General features: G+C 41.6%; 1 long non-coding RNA gene across 1 annotated transcript; it reads right to left on the bottom strand.

Moving 5' to 3' along the window:
* Positions 1 to 250: 250 nt before the first annotated feature.
* LOC126455454 (uncharacterized) lies at positions 251 to 850 on the bottom strand. The gene is made up of 3 exons (XR_007585325.1): positions 751 to 850; positions 466 to 678; positions 251 to 323 (listed from the first exon to the last, which is right to left on the bottom strand). It is a non-coding gene; the product is annotated as an uncharacterized LOC126455454 (long non-coding RNA).
* Between the last annotated feature and the right edge of the window lie 6,316 nt (positions 851 to 7,166).

Here is a 7,166-nt window from a genome sequence, read left to right as displayed (position 1 = left end):
ATCAGGGATTGTGAATATTATGGACTGCTCTCTGGACCTGCTCATCATTGCTAGGTGCAACTGATGGACTACTTGTATGGAAATGAAGTCACTTGTTCCTGTCTGCACCTACTCAACATTGCTGGGTGCCACTGTTAGAACTGTTTCTACTGAAATAATGTCACTTGTTGCTGTGTGTACCTCTTCAACTTTACTGGGTGCCACAGATGGAACTGCTTCTACTGAAATGATGTCACTTGTTGGTGTCTGCACCTGCTCAACATTGCTGGGTGCAACTGATGGACTGCTTCTACTGAAATGATGTCACTTGTTGGTGTCTGCACCTGCTCAACATTGCTGGGTGCAACTGATGGACTGCTTCTACTGAAATGATGCCACTTGTTGGTGTCTGCACCTGCTCAACATTGCTGGGTGCAACTGATGGACTGCTTCTGCTAAAATGATGTCACTTGTTGGTGTCTGCACCTGCTCAACATTGCTGGGTGCAACTGATGGACTGCTTCTACTGAAATGATGTCACTTGTTGGTGTCTGCACCTGCTCAACATTGCTGGGTGCAACTGATGGACTGCTTCTACTGAAATGATGTCACTTGTTGGTGTCTGCACCTGCTCAACATTGCTGGGTGCAACTGATGGACTGCTTCTACTGAAATGATGTCACTTGTTGGTGTCTGCACCTGCTCAACATTACTGGGTGCCACAGATGGAACTGCTTCTACTGAAATGATGTCACTTGTTGGTGTCTGCACCTGCTCAACATTGCTGGGTGCAACTGATGGACTGCTTCTACTGAAATGATGTCACTTGTTGGTGTTTGCACCTGTTGACCATTGCTGGGCTGGAATTATCAACTATTTGTTTTTTTTTTGAACAATTAAAAGTATTTTATGTGAACATTTGTATGAACTGATTTTTTGTGTATTGTGCAAACTATTATGTAAAGTCACATGTATGAAAAGAATTTGTATTGCCTACTGTATTTTATATATTAGGTTATTGAAAGGTCAGTGCAAAGCCAAAATTTTAACTAATTATGTGATATTTAGGTATTAATATTATCTTTTATTTTTGTCTGTATTTTTCTGGACGAATTTGGTGGTATTTTCACCACCAATGCTGGCAAAAAAACCATCAAATTCTGGCCTGTGGAGGAGGGGCATATGAAAGGTGGCTACACTGAGCCACTGCGCCAGAGATTGCGCCAAAGAGTATTATTCTGCCGTCTCCACAGTGCTTGTCGAGAGCTCGTGGAAGTCAGTGCCTGTTAAGAACTCGTAGCAATCAGTGGTTGGAGAGAGCTCGTAGTAGTCAGTGCCTGTTAAGAACTCGTAGCAGAGAGTGTTTGTTGAGATGTGCTATTAGGCAGTGCTTGCTGAGATGTGATATTGGAGAGTTCTGGTTGAGATATAATGTAAGGATTAGAATGATTTTCATCAATATAAATGAGGTAATTAACTCCGTTTGTTTTAATTTCAGTATCCTAAATAATGCGTCATTACAGGTTCAGTCAACAAAGCATCTGGCGTGTGTTCTTGTATTAGAGTGTAATTCTGCTTTCCTTACGCAATTATCGTATTTCTAATTTTCTTTTATCACGTCAGTAAAATTGGTATAAAAAAATTCTTGTCTTGTTGAAGAAGAACCGTGCCAGATGTGCGTTGAGTCATACTTCCACATACAGAAGAGTTATACTTATGCTTAGGTTTCGTAGGTTTCATAGTTGCTGGGGACTTAATTAATTAATTGGGTTAACGAAAAATTTCATTTCATTCTTGTTGTTGTTCTTTGCAGTCAGATAGTGTAATAATACTAGTCAGGGCCAACCGTTTACGAGACACAGCTAATCGGACTTACAGCTACTAAAAACTAAAAATATTTGCAATAATAATTAATTAAGCCCCCATGCAATCTGATTCAATTTTTGACCTGTCAAAGGAACCTGTGAACTCTTCCTTGTATGGAGAACCTGTAATCAAGCAAACTTTTGCAGAGTTCCGACCTCACTTGCTTAATTTCAGTCTCTGGTTGTGTATGTGAGTCGAAGTTTCTGATTGTGCATGCTATGAGGAAGGAATGAGCAGAAGAAATTCAGAAAACGTTACTGGCTGAGGAGAGGATAGCTGAAGTTGCTGGCAGGTTCTGTATTATCTGTACACGACTATCTTGGCTGAGGGTCGATCGATAGGCGAGATAAATGGTGATTCAGAAAAAGCTCAACCCAACTCCTGCCAACTGCGTCAGTGGTGAAAGATACGTTAATGCTATTCCTCTCTGCTAAAGAAAAAACGCCATACGTTTCAGATCGGATAAAGTATAAACAAACAACTTTGTTCCATAGTCAACAAGCAAGAAACAAGCTCTCCTTCCAGACGTTATCCTAAAACAGGAGGACTACGTACCTTAGCACTGGCATCAGCAGTTGGAGTAAGATCTGTTTTCTGACTTAAAGTCTGCAAGGTAGAGCGAGGTACAGTCATGCTCAAAAGTATCCGAACGACCTGAATTGCATTTCGCCTGATTCGCATGCAACCGACATAACGCAGCTGTCTAGCAGGTCCTCTAATAGCCCCTTGGTACAGTCGTTTGACTATTGAAAATGGCTCCAACAAGTTTCCACTAGAAAACTCTGCTCTGTATCGCAATAACTCAAGATGTAAAGTAATACCACGATACTACAAATACCAGGGAACACCTTATCACAGATAAGACTGTCCTTAAGGCTTGTAAGCTCACATTTATTGTAATAAATGACATACCTGAAATGTTACTACTCTCATTATTACGTCAGATAGGTAATGCACGTAGTAAGTTCGTCGTATTCATGATTTCCTCTTCAAAGTAATATACCGTTCTTGTTAATTAACACAAAATGACGTTAAAAATTAAGTAATTCACGAGCAGCTAGTTAAGAACATGTATGAACTTCAAATGACACGACGAACCGTCTCGTTCTGCATATGGATTCAAACCCATGTCATGCCGACTAAGATTTCGTGACTGACGGAAACTGACAGTCATTCCTGACTAGGCATACAGAGAGTGATATACCTCGATTTTAGACAGTATCAGTTAACAAATATCAACTTTAAATTACACAACGTAAACATTTTTAACGGACGCGAATTCCTACCCATCATCTATTGCCCCTGGTTGAAATGGCTCTGTGCACTATGGGACATAACAACTGAGGTCATCAGTCCCCTAGAACTTAGAACTACTTAAACCTAACTAACCTAAGGAAATCACAAACATCCATGCCCAAGGCAGGATTAAAAACTGCGGCCGTAACAGTCGCGCGGTTCCGGACTGAAGCGCCTAGAACCGCTTGGTCACCACGGCCGGCTATTATCCCTGTTAACGAACTACGAGAGATGTTAAAAATTGCTTCTTCACAAGTAACTTACTTGAAATGCCATGAGGCAAAGCTTTGTGTTTTTCTCAGGGACTCGAACCCAGAACCTAATTAGATTGTTATCTAAGCACAATCAACTGTAACATATCGGATTTTCTCAGCATTAGGTAGACGTTTTAATTGAAATGACGAGACCAAACATTATTTTTTTCCTTCCCAGGACTCCAATACGGAACCTATAGCTGTTATATTCTAGAGAAAACGAACGTTAAATATGGGTTTGTTACATCAGCAGGGGCATGTGAGCATGTTTGAACTAGAAATAATATGACGAAGAATTCAGTGCTGACTGGGAATCGATCCCCACACATAGCGTTGTTGACTTCACTCATAGAGACATCAGCTACTGAATTTTTTCTCCACCAGCAGCTCGGAATAACATCCTCGGACTTACAGTGATCTCTCAAATAGTTCTGTGTCTCACTGGGAGTCAAAAACGTCAGATATCGTTAGTGTTGACAACGAATGAAAATGCATTAAAAATCAAAATTATTATCCACCAGCAGATAGGTGTTCTCATGCTAGAGCTTGATAATACATAATGAAAACTTTAGTGCCGGGCCAGCATTCGTACCCATTCACGCGCAATATGTGGAGATGTTGAGGAATCTGCGGTTTTGAACATACAACAAATTGCACAGAAGCACAAATAAAAGATGTAATAAGGGTCCTATGATCCTACATAGCGTTTGTTTCGTCACTAAAAATAAATAACTACGAGGGCAGTTCAATAAGTAATGCAACACATTTTTTTTCTGAAACAGGGGTTGTTTTATTCAGCATTGAAATACACCAGGTTATTCCCCAATCTTTTAGCTACACAACACTATTTTTCAACGTAATCTCCATTCAATGCTACGGCCTTACGCTACCTTGAAATGAGGACCTGTATGCCTGCACAGTACCATTCCACTGGTCGATGTCGGAGCCAATGTCGTACTGCATCAATAACTTCTTCATCATCCGCGTAGTGCCTCCCACGGATTGCGTCCTTCATTGGGCCAAACATATGGAAATCCGACGGTGCGAGATCGGGGCTGTAGGGTGCATGAGGAAGAACAGTCCACTGAAGTTTTGTGAGCTCCTCTCGGGTGCGAAGACTTGTGTGAGGTCTTGCGTTGTCATGAAGAAGGAGAAGTTCGTTCAGATTTTTGTGCCTACGAACACACTGAAGTCGTTTCTTCAATTTCTGAAGAGTAGCACAATACACTTCAGAGTTGATCGTTTGACAATGGGGAAGGACATCGAACAGAATAACCCCTTCAGCGTCCCAGAAGACTGTAACCATGACTTTACCGGCTGAGGGTATGGCTTTAAACTTTTTCTTGGTAGGGGAGTGGGTGTGGCGCCACTCCTTTGATTGCCGTTTTGTTTCAGGTACGAAGTGATGAACCCACGTTTCATCGCCTGTAACAATCTTTGATAAGAAATTGTCACCCTAAGCCACATGACGAGCAAGCAATTCCGCACAGATGGTTCTCCTTTGCTCTTTATGGTGTTCGGTTAGACAGTGAGGGACCCAGCGGGAACAAACCTTTGAATATGCCAACTGGTGAACAACTGTGACAGCACTACCAACAGAGATGTCAAGTTGAGCACTGAGTTGTTTGATGGTGATCCGTCGATCATCTCGAACGAGTGTGTTCGCACGCTCCGCCATTGCAGGAGTCACAGCTGTGCACGGCCGGCCCGCACGCGGGAGATCAGACAGTCTTGCTTGACCTTGCGGCGATGATGACACACGCTTTGCCCAACGACTCACCATGCTTTTGTCCACTGCCAGATCATCGTAGACATTCTGCAAGCGCCTATGAATATCTGAGATGCCCTGGTTTTCCGCCAAAAGAAACTCGACCACTGCCCGTTGTTTGCAACGCACATCCGTTACAGACGCCATTTTAACAGCTCCGTACAGCGCTGCCACCTGTCGGAAGTCAATGAAACTATACGAGACGAAGCGGAAATGTTTGAAAATATTCCACAAGAAATTTCCGGTTTTTTCAACCAAAATTGGCCGAGAAAAAAAAATGTGTTGCATTACTTATTGAACTGCCCTCGTAGTATGAGAACGGTTACTGGCGATAGAGTTACCACATTTCACGACTCCTGATTTTATTGTGGTTCAACCTAACGTCTGCTTGGTAGAGAAGGAATATTATGTTTAATGTGAATTTCTGACCACATTGCCATTATATCTTCTTCACTTTGCGTAGCCAGAAGAGAATAGAATCTTTCTCTCCCTATTAAAAATCAACGGGAAAAGTTGGAAACGAATCCAGACCATCATCATAGGAACCTAGCATCAATCTAACGGACCACCAAATACTCCTCTGTATGACTCATTCTCCTATCCTAACACCGTTGCGGCACACTCGATGAGAATTCTGACACACAGGATCCCTGTAGTGGTTTGCAGCATGTTCAGTACATTCATTTACTTGGTTGACCGAATCGCCATGAACTAGCTGCCTCGGCTACCTAGTGCATACATTCGACTCTATTTTGAAATCACCGAAATAAAATCACGTAAGTGCCACCTACACAGAACTACTAACAGTGTAGGATGTAGAAATTTAAATAGGAAGTGTTCCGTTCCATTTGAGCTATTCTATTGCGCTATGTGTTTGTTGAAAACGTCCTGCACTGCAAAAGAAAAGCTGTAACTGTCTGTGTCTCAGAAGTCTAGATCCGGCCATATGCTTTATCTCACTGCACTGTGGAATGGGGAATTTCTGGAGGAACTGTTGTTGACTTCTGGAGTTGCTGTAGCTAGATAACAGCTAAGTGTCGCGCACTGTAGAGAAAACGTCGTGGGTTCTATTGCATTCGCTGCTACATTTTTTACAACACAATTCTGCTGTCTGCTGAAGTTACCAATTTAATGGAACTCTGAACATAATTCCCTTCACTTCTCAACCCAAAATAGCCTCATGTGGAAAAAGGGCTAACTTCTGCGTCATTTTGTTCTTTTCAGGTTTAACAGACGGCCAGGCAGCAGATGAATCTCGAAGCTTTTGTATTATGTAATGGGAGAGCGCATCGTGCCAAATTGACAGAAAAGTATTTTCTACAATAGCTGTCGTCTGGTAGTGGCATTTTATTCTCCTTCAAACCTTGTTTGACAGCTTTAACTCAGAACAAGTTTTCTACATGCATGTAATCAATAAACTGCATATGCATTGTCAGACTATTAGAGATAACATCAGAGAATGCGCATATATGGTTGATGATTAATTTATCTCTCATGTTTAGTATTGTTTTAACAACACTAAAAGAAACCTTCCGAAAATTGTGCACTGTATTATAAGAAACGAAATAAAACTACCCACGATAACCTTACGTCGAAAATCTGTTTTGATAAAACGGACTATCTGTACACAAACGGCACGAATTAGTAAAATACTACTCACTTTGATTTAGATTGGGTCTGTGTTTAATTGTTATGCTGTGTCATACTCAACAGGTATGCAAATGTGGCATTTCATAAATTATGTATTCCTAGAGACCCAAACTTTCTTTCTCAGCAGCGGAAAGAGGCGTTGCCTGTTGTGCAGCATTGTGAGTTTTTCACCATTGCACTATTAGCTGTAAGTATTTTCTTGCGATTTCCTTATCCATGTTTGAGCTGACTGCTTGTAGCTCTTTCACAGAATGGATAAAAACGTTGCGTTTAGCGAGACTGGAACTGCGAACTATAACAGCCACTTTTTCACAGGTCAACACGTTAGCACAGAGCTAGCGAAGTTGTACGTG

The sequence above is a fragment of the Schistocerca serialis genome, chromosome 2, assembly GCF_023864345.2.
Source record: "Schistocerca serialis cubense isolate TAMUIC-IGC-003099 chromosome 2, iqSchSeri2.2, whole genome shotgun sequence".
NCBI lineage: Eukaryota > Metazoa > Arthropoda > Insecta > Orthoptera > Acrididae > Schistocerca > Schistocerca serialis.
The sequence above is the reverse complement of the archived record's forward strand: the minus strand, read 5'-3'. Positions and strand labels throughout refer to the sequence as shown.